A 14398-nucleotide genomic window follows, 5' to 3' on the forward strand; every position below is an offset into this window, starting at 1 on the left:
GTGCAAACGGGAACACGCAGAGATGAGAGAGAGAGAAAAAACTTTGTGACTATTATAGGTAGAACAAGTTATCTGTTAGTGGGTTTGTTGATTCAACATTAATATATCTATCGGAGGAGATGGACTGGCCATATTCCACTCTCCCGGAAACCACATTGCTTACTCACCCTGTCTTCTATCTTTATCATTACTTGGAATTTTTGGTACCCAAAAAAAGAAACAAAAATGTGACATGTTTTTGGGGTTCGATAGCGAAATGGCAAAAACGGAAGGCTTAGTACCCGTTGTCTGTTTGTCCATATGTCACAGTAATTTGACGGCCTCTTTGGCGCAGCGGTAGTACGCTTGTCTGTGACACCGTGGGTCCCGGGTTGCAATTATAATCTATAGGATTATGGCAGACTTTCTGAAATTGTCGCTTCTGTAGTAAAAAGTCTGTCCCGCCCTGTTTTTCTAAACGATGCAGTGAAAAATTTACAAAGACATTGGAAAATACGTACATAGTACCTACCCAATTCCTCTAAACTAATAAAATTTACCAAAAACTTTAAACGAAAATTAATATAAATAATACCAATAAAGTAAGTTATGATTTACTATGAGATATTTATTATTGATTAAAATATAATAGTGCGGAACCATACTCGCACTTGTCCGTATTTTTTTGTCCAATAAGATCGGTCCCCTATCCCTAATACTATCTCCCAAACGGGGTTAGCAGGTAGTTGACCCTACGCTAGGGATACGATACGAGTATTTTTTGTGCACATCTGAACAAAAAACAGGACCTTTTCGACCTTTTTTATTTGAATGCGTTTAAAATCAAATGCCTCTTAACTGACTGAATCATACTGTGTGAGATACCATATCTTATCAGTTTTATCAGTAGGTTATATAACAATTATGATAATATAAGAATAGATCCTTATCAGTTTTTCGAAGAAGATTTTGAACTTAAAATGTATCGGTCTAGTCCCATACAAATATAATTAAAAATCCTTTTGTTTATTTACCACATGACACCACGAATATCTTTATTTTGTATTATTATATATATTTAAATATTTATGCTTATATACGCGAAAACGTCCAAACGGATAAGTATTAAATACGATTATACATTTTTTTTATTAAGGTCGCCAACCCTAGTTTGTGGATGGCGATGGGCGGCTATTCATCTTAATTTTTTGTCGTTCCAATTGTATGCTAGGATCGCACAGATGTTGCGCAAACGCTGCTGACAATGCCTCTAATGACTGCACATTTTACGGCGACAAAGGCCGGTGTGGCATTGTCAATGTAAATTATTTGACACTTGTTGTTCTTTAGATATCCTTTTGGATGCAAGTGAGTAAAAAAAATCTTAAGATTTTCATAACTCAAAATTGAAACTGATCAATAGTAAATTCTTCAGGTAGGTAGATACTGATATAAATCTTGAAATTTGTTTCAATAAAATAAACTTCTGAAGAAAAGTAATTTATATGTTATAGCGTTTCAATTTGAGAAAAATATTCTCGGGTAAAATCTATGACAGGGTTCCCTACCCCAATACCAAACTATTAAACTCGCACCAATTACAAGTCATTGACCTTGGAAAAATTTGACCTGCGGCGGCGCCGCAAGGTTGCGTGCGTCCAACCAATCGAACTGCTCTACCAAGCTACGATCTAATATCTATCTTAAATCTGTATCAAGTAGGTACTATATGATCTGTAACTCATCTTCTTACATCTCGTTAAAAATGTAATCGATCATTCAACAAAAAAAAGTTTTTCACCAAAGATTACTTTGCTGTAAAAGTGAGCATTGCTTGGAGAAATGCACACTTTTTGTACAGACAGATATATGTATATTACTTTAATAGCTAGGAGATGAAGTTTTATTTTTATAAAAATAGCGCAATTTCTACGTTGGTCAATGATACCGACAATACCAACCGATCGGCTGATAAAGATAGTAGGTAGTAGTAAATTAGCGCAAAAATTATTACGAATTTGCATTTATTACAGTTATACATATAAGAAGTTAGTAAGTGCTTACCAAAAATTATATCCTACTAATATTATAAATGCGAAAGTTTGTATGTCAGTATTGATGTTTGTTTCTCTTTCACACAAATATTACTGAACCGATTACGATGAAATTTGGTATGTAGGTAGCTGAAGACCCAGAAAAATAGGCTACTTTTTATACCGGAGTTCCCGCGGGATTGATAGGGTTTCTATGCGGACGAAGTCGCGGGCGGCCTCTAGTTGTCTATATTTCTAATCATAGCAAAAATATGATTATCGTACATTCACTCGTCTGATAATAAAATCTGGTTTCGATTACAGGCCGCTATCATATTTTTCTTGTTACTCCGAGCGGAGTGAGTGACCTTTTGAGAGCGGATTGGTAAAACCAAGGTGTTCGACATCATTTTTTGCAAATAAGTTGTTCTCGAAAGTAACCTAGGTAGGTACTTTTAAAACATAAAGTTGTAAAATAATAAATCTGTCTGACAACGATGAAAGAACACTTAACGAGGGTTTGAGTGAGAGTGTCTTAATAAGTTGTAATACATGGTATTCAATTACAGATTTACTTAAATTTCTTGTGACTAATAATATTTAGTAGCCGAAATCATAGAACTGAATTTCCTAATATACCTGCAAGCAGATAAAATTATATAGAATCCGCGCAATAACCACGCGGGCAAACGTCCGAACAAAAACAAGTAATAAAAAAAAAAGCATACATAAGTCAAAGTAACATATAATATGGCCGTAAAGGCACGTAAAATTTCAGTAGTGACTCTGGCATTCGATTCAACACGTAAACAAGCAGCCGAGATGCCAGGCAGGTGTGTCAACGCATTGGTAACATGTGTGGCTCAGACTTGTTTAGTTTTGTTCAACCGCTTTAGGAAAGCATTGCTGTTTTTGTACAATAAACCCAGCAGAAGTTTGTGTTCCTTAATTCATCCATATTTTTAGAAAATGCTGCAATGTACAGTTTGTTACCGCTTCTTCTGCACTGACGCCTTGGAAGCGGTAGTAAACTTAAGTAATTTATTGGACGTCAACCAATGTTGTGATACCAAAAGATGTGACAATTATTAAGCGATATGAAGTATCCTATAATAATTAATAAAAATTTGAATTATCTTATGTCTGCAAGTCTTCTTATTTGTCATTTGCAGTTCAATGTACCTACATACTTATATGTATTATTATAGTATTTCACTGTATCGCCTAATTTGTGAGCTTTATTAAAAACGAGTTATTTATTTTTAAGATATAATTTTTCAAGTCATGATGTCATATTAAAATGAAGGTTTGTATAATATATACCCTGGCATGTTGCATTAGTTTCCATCACCATTACTAATTCCGTGGTTACATTTTAAATCAATACTCGGTAAAACGAACTAATTTTATTTACTTGTACTGTTTATATGTGGCAATAAATCATTTTATTCAACTTCATTTCGTTATTTTGCACACCACAAAGTGAACATTACTCACGGAGTCGACAACGGAAGTGTCTCGAACTTAAAGAAATATCGACATAAGGACATCACTAATGAGTACATATCGTATTTTTACGGTACGCTGGTGGAGAATGAGGTCGTAGTGAGGTGAACAGCCCCCCAAGGAGAGCCATTGACCCCGGTACCGCGTGAGGCCCTACCGGGACGGAAACTTGCGAATGTCGTCATCATGATTTACTAAAGGTCATATGCCAAGTAATGTGTGTACAAAAATTATTGGTTGTTATTTAAGGTTTAATACCTATCTTGCCATCTACAATGTCAATATATAGTTACCGGAAAGGAAAAAAATGGCAGTAGGAAAAGAAGAAATGTTTTACCAAGTAGTATATTAGTACCTAATATTTACTAGTAGACCCAAATATAAAAATACGTCTCATGAGAACCGCATTATATATATCGGATAAAGATTCCAATAATCACTAGGTATCGGTTATCAGAGCCACAAACTAATAAGTTGATCGGACGTGGAATCGATTTCCAGCACTGATAAATAAGTTCAAATAACTTTTTTACAGATTTTTATTTGCATCTAGTTCTTGGATAGCTGAACTAGATTACAATAATGAAATTGATGATCTGCGTGCACATCTCCCTGCTTAATAATGGGATATTTATAACTAAACCCTTTAACCATCGCTCAAGCCACCTTTCACCCAACATTGTATCGAACACTTCAATATAAACCCTGTAAACCTCAAAGCGGCTATTATAATTTGACCTTCAAGGCTAACCTTGAACTTTACATGAAAACTGCTACTAAATAAAGACATTTCCAAGATGTGCAGAAACCCATTATTACGACTTCTAATCCATATAAATGTGAATCAGTTTAATCCGTAACAAAAATCAAATGCCGTAATATTATTGTATGCAATTTTTATATTATGCAGAAAAATTACGCATGTATACAAACGCATTCATAAAGTCACGTCTATATACCTTGCGGGGTAGACAGAGCCAACCAACAACAAGCAGAGCATTGGCCTCTTAGTCTTTTAAATTCAATCGTATGGCTTTATGATGGGATTGAGATTAAAATGATTGACAAGTTGATAGCCCATCGCCTACGAGAGGAACCCCAAGTTGATAAGCCTATCCCTTATTTGCATTTTATGAATAGGAAAGTATCAGAAACCACACGACATTACGTAGAAACATTGTATTTCCAATCGTGTACGAACATTGTATGTTTAATCAATAAAAATATAAAGGCCCTACTATGTAACCTTGGGTGCGTCTCGTAACAAGATAACAAATTGCATCTAAGAATCCAACACGTAACCGAGTATTGTGTGTCCTATTTTGTATTCCATAAAGGACGTGTTATGTATTTTCTTTGCAGTTCACTTCACAAATTCTATTTTGTCGTGTCTAGCTCAGGATCTAAATTGCGTTAGGTCTTTCCAGACACATAAACGTTGGTGACACTTAACTTTAATGCAGTTTGCATGCAAATTAGGTGCTTACGTGTATACATAGCTACCAACAGCTATATATCTACGTAGGTTTTATCGCTAGACTTTTTGGCAACGCTTCCTTCCTACTGGCGTCGTAAATCGAAACGCCGAGAGACTTTAAATTGAACTAGAGCTATTCTCATTTAATATAGAAGTAGGTACTTCTACAATATTTTTTATTAATGTAGACAATGTGCATTCGTCCACGATTTAGATTTAAGAGATCTTTATTTGTAAATTGACGTCCGGTGAAAATGCTGCAGTGTAGTTTGTTCCGCCGCTTTTTCTACACATGCGCTTTGGAGGCGGTAGTAGTTATAATTAGATTTAAGTGACGTGACGTCAATAAGTGATACCTCGTATCCAATTTTGAAAATAAATCTATTCTATTCTATAAATAAGAAATGTAGATAAAACTCCGTCAATTTTTACATGTAAAGCAAAATTTTGATATACTACCGAAAGCTTTATATTCTTATTTCTCTTCTTTTCAGGTAGAAGAGCTGTCGATGATTTCATGTTTCATTTTGCAGTTGCAGATAATGTCTCTATAGACATATAATTGCTCTCGATATTCACATTAACTTTGTATAATTTGCGGATCTTCATTGAATGAGCAGATAATTTAATAATCGCACATTCGTTTTGGCAGCTGTCGTAAAAAACACCTAAAGCCGCAAGAAAGAAGTAAATGAATGAAACGATACAACTATTTTCGGCTCTTACGAAATATTTTGCGAAAGACATTGCACCACAATCAATAGCCACGCTACGACAACCATGGTGTCAAGCTTAGTGACTTTCCCTGCCCTACATTTTTGTTGTATTCAAGTTTTTTGCCGTATTCTTTAACATGATATTAATTTCCGCCATGACTTGTGTAAATTTTTGCGGTAAGGTGGATAACGAACTTTAGTCTAAATGTTTAAACTTGGAAACTTATTATCGAACATTTTATTTAAATTGAAAAATATTATCATAATATTTTTTAATAATCTAGAATCCACAGTTCAATATGATTTTACTAATAGACATTCGGCTTCACAAATTTTTTTTATTAAATATTAAAACCCACCTCCGCCTAGTCGTTGAGATCTGAAACTTGACGTTTAGCAAAAACAAGATTTATTGTTATTGCCAGACAGAGCTGAGTGATACTTGAGAATAATCCTGGGGCTTAGTAGAGCTCTTGTACAGCAGTATGAATTTAAAAAGCTATTTATTCGTTTGGGTCGACTGAATCAGAATTTTAGGAATAATGTAGACATCAATCACTACATTAAGATAAAAACGATTCGCCAAATCATCATATAAATGCATAAAAATATTAATTCTATTTTTATTGCTACAATCAATTGAAGTAGGTAACATGTTTATTTCTCTTGTCGCATGTGTAAAACAATGCACTATTTTGTATGCAAATACTTACTCCTGTTTGGTTTTAAATTTCACACTTTCACTTTTACCTGCGAATCGTGTGTTCATGCTATTCTGGTATCTAATATTACTTAAAAGGTTCATTAATAATTTCCTCATTATAAGGAACTTTCTTAAACTAAGGGCTATACGAACCTCTCTTATTTAAAGCTTTTATAAGGGTTAGAATCAGTCTTTGAACATTAAATTCAGTGAAAGTGATCGCCCTCCAATTCCAAAGATCTAATTGAAAGCCCGGAGCATTTGTCGAGAAGTTTGCTCAAATATATAACTCGTACGAAATACTCCTACGATATGAGCTAAATTTGAACGAGGAAGTTATAAAGGATGCCGTGATATTGCCCTCTAAAATGCTTACAGCTGATGAGATCAAAAAGAATGCGTAGAGAATTTATCTCTTTATGTCTTCTTGAAAATCGCTGAATCTTCAGATTTTGTTAGTTGAGTATTTAAATTTATAAGCAAGTATTATATATATATACTATTCTTATACTTAGTGCTTGCCTCAAAAAACTCGTTCTTCTGTTTTTAAATTTAAAAAAAAGACTAGTGTTTAGTAGTTTCAATGGTTGTTAATGTGGAAAACGAACAGCATTAGTACCCAATGTCACATGATCACTCATCAACATTGCACACCTGGCTAGTGATATCAATGACTTCAATAAGCTGAGAAAGTAAACCAAAAGCGCTATTATGTATATTCTCAAGATAAGAAACCTCAACATCCCTGTCCCTATAACCTGAAAGGCAGATGACCCGTTTGCAGGCTTTTTGTACTTGCAGAATGCAGTCTAACAAGAATGTTCGGCAGGTAAGCAAGCAGATCCCGCTGTAGTGTAAACTAGATAGAGTCGGCAGTAAGCTACTTGACTGGTAAGGGTCCTTTCACACTCGGACCTTGCCATTGAGGCATCGGAGAAATTGTAAAGAGGTAAGGAGCGTTCTATGGTGCTCTGTGGCATTATGATCATAACTTCGCTACTCTTCCTAAATGGCAACACGAATGTCTGATGTCTTAGCTCGAAAATACCGTATGATACTATGAGGAAGTTTTAATGTTAATTTGGACAAACTGAAACGTTCAACGGTGCTCAAACTTCACGTCATTTGGTGTCCGAAGCGGCGAAATCCATACGGCCCTGTGCAGTACCGTGTGTTACCGCATCGCCTCGTGTGGATCGACCCTAAGGGACTGGTTCAGCGGCAAGGGAGCGGGGGCGGTAGACCCAGACGAGGCACGTCATTGACCTGCGCCCCTCGCCCCCGCCCCTGTCGCGACACCCGCGCGAACCGTAACTTTATTGTATTCACTGCAAATCAAATTTGGTGTAGCGGAGACTTTTTTGTTTGAAATATAGTCGCGATGAGGAAGTCTACAGAACTCTGCTGGGAGCTAGTCTTTTCAGACAACTTTAATTAATATTTCGTTATATTTTAGTACTTTATCGACTTACTAACATGCTCCACGGTAAATACTCTAATTTGACTCGTGTTGCATAGTTTCGCAATCAGCAGCAATTTGTGCATGCACTCAATGTGTAAAAACATCGTGAGAAAGACTAGAACGTAAATTGGAGTAAATGCATTATAGATTGTGTAGTATTATGAGCAACCTGAAGAGGAAATATACTTGTTCTGGATTTGATAAAATGGATTTATTCCAACAATGTAAGTTCAAACATGGAATGGAATGATACGAATCTTGTAGCAAAACAAAAAAGTATCGTCGAAACGAAGTGAGAAGTGAAACAAAAAGTTCCCGAAGGTCGGGCTAGTCCGAAACAAGTGGTACACCCGGAGTGGGTCAAGTTCGTTAGGGGATTAAATCAGTACGGGACTTCTTATATTTCAGTGTTTTTGGAGGCATTTGAAGAATACTTTACTTTCTTCCAATTCAGAGTCGAAGGTTCAGGTCGAAAGGATGTCCAATGCAGAAAAAATTAACAGATCGCAATATAAGCTACGAGATATGACATAAAATTATCTAAATATAGTTGTTACAAAGTTTTATAAAATTTATATACATAATTGAGCAACTTATTTCAAAATAACTTAATTTTCATTTTACATAAGTAGTTCTGAGAATAATTGCTTCTCAATAACAATTTTGTAGGTATGTAGATTGTAGACTGGGACTGGGATCGTTTGTTATATTCAGGAAGTAAACATGCAAATTAGTGCCAAGGGGAATTTAAAAAGGTCCGTTGAACTGAACCATAAAGCAAAAGTAATGACTTTTAATTAAATGTCGGCTATTTTTAAACGAAGGTTACATTTTGACCGTTTCTTCATAGAGTGTTCAAGTTTCCCTGCATCATATAAAACTGTATATGTTATCGCCATTTAGACCAAACACAGTTTTTATTTCCACATATGTTATAAGGGTTCATCGCTTCCGAACTTTCATTAAAGTTTTCAGAACATTGGTGAAACTGACCCAAATTTTAATGACACAGACTTCAATGATGGAGCCTTTGTCGAAATTATAAGACTATCTGATGTCATAACTCGAATATGTAATTTAGAAATACGTGGGGGCTAGGAGCATAGAAATACAGACATGGGGGCTCAGCTTTAAGAATTCCACATTATATATACATATTTTTGAAGTATTAGGGAATTATTATTATTTTACGCAAGACACATCGGCTCTAACATGCGTTCTACGTCTGTCGCAAGGTGCACAGGGTAATAACAAAAATAACCAAGGTGACGCCAGATGTCAGTGGCTTCTTATCATGTGGGCGGGACATGTCCACGCTTGGCTAGTGGGCGAGAGTCGAGATCTATGAGAAAAATTGGACTAATGTCATCTACACAAATAATTCTTACTTAAAACAGCTGAGCTGATTAATATCTGTCTGACCCGTTACTTTACGAAGTAACTAAGAATATGACGATACACCTTATTGTTAGGTAGCTTTGCAAAGATTTAAACATAAAAATATATAACATATTCTATGTTAGATTTAAATATTAATTTAAAAATAAAACTAGATCAAAAGTCTAAAATAATTTCTACTTACTGCGATATTATCCCAACTTTTCTGTATTTCAGATAGCAATGCCTGAAACAAGAAGAAAATTGTCATGAACTTAATGTCTACAGAAATAAGCACATGTTCGTTTTAAAACGAAACGTAATCTTGATCTGATTAATGCCAAGTGACAGATAAGTAGAGTTGCTTTGTTGTTAGACTACGACAAGATTGCGGTGAATGTAAACAAAACCCAGTTTTAAATGTGGTTTGTACCGTGATGAACTCAGTCCAACTGCCGAATTCATAAACAGATCTTTGAAAACCTACTAAGTCTGCAGCTAAGTAAATAATACAAAGAAGTCTGTTCATGAGTTCATTGCGTTTTGTTTAGTCTCGTTTTCATGGGACATAATAATATGGTAAGATAAACATTACTGTAATATATTTTAACGAGAGTCGTTATCCTCTGAGTGTTTGCATTCTTTGTAATGCATCAGAACCTGAGGTCCAAAAGTATTTGATAAGGTTTTACATAGAGTGTAACCTCAGCAACCTAAAAGCAAGACCAAACCTTACTTATTTGGTTTTAAATACGATACGATTCGATTACGATGGATACCTATATAATTTGGAGTGATTCTGTTCTACTTTACCGGAAACAACACGGTTTATTTTAACGATGCTAGTGACGTGTAAGTACTATGACGGCAGCGAGCCGTAACAATAGGCGTGCCAATTCTTCAGTGGCTGCTCAGACGCACGACATAGCCTCGACAAAATGGCGGTGGTGAAAGTGGACTTCGAGGTGGCCGGTACAGCGTTCGTAAATCTGTACATTACAACCTGTTGCAAACTTGTGCAAACACTTACACGGGAGTAGCTTCGGTGCAGACTCCTGCTCTTCTTTATAATATAACATTATTCCTGTGGCATTATGAAGCTATTTGCTTCAATATCTAGGGTCTGCTATGAAAATGATATCCAATATTTGATTTTAACGAATGTATTGTTTTTTTCATTTCTAGTTCATAAACAACAAGATCTATTTATGGATGGTATTAAATAACGGAGTTTCTTAGTCCTAGTTGTTAGCAAAGTTTACAATCTTAATGTATCGTGCGTGCGTACTTACGTAGTCATACCATTATTGTACTTGTTGATTACGTTATCAATATAACGCAAAATATTTTATCAATTTGACATTATTCGACATTCGTTGACATTAAGATTGACTCTCCCGATTGATCCAAGATCTGACCTGCTGACCTTCTTGTAAAATTCGAAAGCATTGTCTACATGCAAAAGCTTTTAAAATTCAGAAGTTAAAAATGTAATAGGAATACACAATGTAATGTAAGCCTATATAATTGGCTATAGAATGCTAAATGATAAGGTCGCGACTCCATAGTTGCGGATGACGAAATGCGCGTAAACTGCGCTGTAAGTATTTATATATCTATTAGTGAAATGCGTTCCAAACAGATTTATATACAGTTCTTTAACATTATTTGTAATGAACTCTTGATGACTGATGGAATTTGCTCTATTAGGTACAGTTAAGTATTAACACATTCAATTGAAACTTCATACAGTAAGCGTATTAGCGTTGATAAGTAAACAGATTTTTACGATATTTGAACGTGTGCTCATGGTAGGACTTGAGTAGGTTACGGATGAAATATGAAAAACGCCACAGAAACAAACTCATCTGCGTTATTATAATAGGTTTGCAGCGAAACTATGTTAATACGATCGCGTATAGCAACGTTTGACAACCTTAATTCACACGTTATTGGTTTCAAATCGCATTCCTAATAATGAATCACTGACCCTGATCATAAAAATTAAGGTTGCGTTTGCAATCGTGCGCGTGCACTTCAGGAAGTATAATAGAGAGTGGGTCCGAAATACACGCAACGCAAGCGCAACTCAAATATTACGCTGGCTGATGTCTGATTTCATTTGGTTATGTGCATCATTTAATGCTTAGTTATAGTTTTAGATTGAAACGTATTTTTTTTTCATATCGTAAATGGTTTTAATCAGTAGGAATATGTTTAAAATGATATTTTGTTACTTTATCTTTTTATATCTCTGCAAAATTTTGTGACTACGTATTGACTGATACATAATATCTATTAAAGCGGCCTCGAGGGATCCATCTTGCTTTTCATGTTTTGAGATATGGAAATTTCGCTATTACGATTAAATTTAGAAGCGCAATATATCTCTAAAGTATATTGTAATAATGTGTTTAATACAATTTAAAACTTTTATACTCTTTCGACAGAAATGGAACACCATAGTAACAACAAGTCTATCAAATATCAAGTTACTAAAATAATTGGAGTAGGCACGTCTGGGACGACGGAAAACCAAATTAATAAAGTTAGGTCCCAAAGGGCTGTGAGCACAAATTAACATATAAACATATATGTAGGTATCTATAGCATAGATTTTGACGTACAATTCTATTCTTAAAGTATGGAAAACCAACTTTACTTAAATAAAAATAATCATGATATATTTATGCCGTGTGGTCCCGGCACCAATAAAAAAAGAATTTATTTATTAAACCAGTCTATCATAATCGTACAATTGTTTCACATAAACCTGTAACTTACTTACCTAACCTTAAATTTTAATGTTATATTGTGGAGAAATAAATATTTTTTAAATTTTAATGTAATTCAGTTTACTTATATTAATATAATTATTAATTTTAGTTTCGTAGATAGGTTTTTAGTATTTAGTGAAAGTTTGTAAATTATTTTTAATAGTGCACGCAGGTTTCCAAAGCATTGTGCTAAGAACAGTCTGGCATTAGGCAATTAAGAAAAGACATCAATTGTGTACATCAAAAATAGTATTATAGTGATACCTTTCTGTACTTCGGATGTTTTATGATTTGAGAGCAACGAAATGATACCCATACTAAAGGATCGTAGGTAATATAGTTTGTGATAACATTATCTTATTAGGCGCCCGCCGCGTGCCTTTGCGCGTGTTTATCTTGAAAACACCGTTTACTATTTTATTTAAATTAATAATGTTAACAAAATATTGCAACAAGTTTGATGCTAATGGATCTTCATTGTATTTTAATTTCTGTATAATACTCTCATCTTCGCACAGTTTGATAAAACAATAATTTGTAAATTTTTGTTTACTTTCTAGATTATTGGCAATGATAAATGAATTTAATCGTGACAGTGAGTATATAATGTATCAGTAGTGGTTTCCTCAAAAATTTACATTACTAAGTTAACTTGTTATCAACGTTTTTATCGCAGAATGTTATCAGTTATTTATTACCAAGTGTGAGTTGTGATGGCGGAACTTGATCACGAAGACCAAAAAGCAGCGGGCGGAGGTCCACACTTAACCATTAAAACTTAATATCACGCAAACTTGGCTTGCTTTGTAAGTTTTTTATATCGTCAAGTTACCTCACGGCTAAAATAACCGGAATCTAATCTTGAATTACAATAAATACAAAATTGATTGCGGTAATGTCAGGTCTTGTAACTTGTTATGCTACATCTATATTGGGTTTATCACGGGAATAAAATTATTAGAATTCTCTTCGCTCGTATCATTGTGTGAAGTAGATACGAGTATATTAAATACCCAGTAATCAAACAATGACTTGACTAAATGTTACTAAATTTAGGCCGATCTTTACAATAAAAAAAATGATATTCGAAGAAATGTTCGCTTTTCAACTGAGTTATTTACGATCCTTCATCAGTTCGATACAACATTCCAAGTCAATACCTATAGTTTAATTGCTAGCTGCATTTTATGCGTTAAAATATGCATGTTAGGTACAGACTTATTACTGTGTATCCTAGCTATTACAGATTCATGATATGCCAGAAGGGTATTTCTGTCACAGCATGAATTAACAATTGATAAATGTAGCAAGGTGGTTTCTGCCCCAGACGTCGTCAATGTGCATTTCTAGTTGTATGTTCGTATTTGTTCAGCCCATGGATAATTCAGGGACCGCTGCAGTCTCTATACTCTAGTGTTACGTACACAAGTTATTATTAACACAAAATTCAATATTGATCAAGTTTAGTTTAGTCTGTTTCCATGTAAACAAGTCAGCTGTTAGAACTGATTTACAAGTCAGAACTCTGATTTAGAAACTCTTGACTACAGTACTGAAATTAATCCGACATCCAATCAATGAGACAAAAGATTCACGTCCACGCCATTTTCATTATTGAACAAACAAAAGTTTTAACAGTCCTCTTATTTTTGATGCATGGGATCACAATAAACCGTTTAGGTGTCTGAGCATATCACCTCATCAGAGTTCAACGCATTAGGTCACCTGAGTTCCTCGAATGGGATTTAACAGTTAATGTAGTTTCTATTTCCATTATTCCGTTACTGTCTGTCGTCGTCGTTCACAAATCTATCTTCACAACAACATTTGTCAATACAATAGGACTTGACTAATCCAGGCTAACGTGATGATTAACATTAGGAGTGACTGCGTATGACCTCTATTGTTTGCAGTCAGTGATTTTGTAATTTCTTTTCTACCACAATAGCTTATATCTGTTTGTCGCATCAAATCACACCGACATCTTCAGTGAATTATAAATCATGGCCGTATGACAGCAAGCCAGTTACCGAATAACAGCCTTGCCGATGTGACGTCACTTGTGGCAAAATTGCTTATTAAAACCTACTTCTTACTATTCATGTTTCAACAACGATGTTAAGCGGGTTCACTTTAGTAATATTGGTATAGGACTGAGGATTTTCTTGACAGAAGATCTGTTACCGCGTATTAATTTAAGATCACTGTTGATAAATTTGTTACGTGAACTTCATTTATACCTACATGTGTTCCTATATATTAATCATCACAAAATCCTTTGCATCACATGTCTTCCTAACACCACCGGCATATTCTATCTATCACGATACATACATATCCGTATAAGTTATGTTTTCATGCATGTCAA

General features: G+C 34.8%; 1 protein-coding gene across 1 annotated transcript in view; it reads right to left on the reverse strand.

Annotated features, from left to right (window-relative positions):
* The window catches only part of LOC106142867 (uncharacterized), a 45560-nt gene that overhangs the window by 27728 nt on the left and 3434 nt on the right, over positions 1-14398 (reverse strand). Inside the window, exon 2 of the mRNA XM_013344796.2 lies at positions 9459-9500. The gene's annotated coding sequence lies outside the window, so the exon portion shown is untranslated. The remainder of the gene's footprint in view (positions 1-9458; positions 9501-14398) is intronic.

Source organism: Amyelois transitella, chromosome 9 (assembly GCF_032362555.1).
Source record: "Amyelois transitella isolate CPQ chromosome 9, ilAmyTran1.1, whole genome shotgun sequence".
Taxonomy (NCBI): Eukaryota; Metazoa; Arthropoda; class Insecta; order Lepidoptera; family Pyralidae; genus Amyelois; species Amyelois transitella.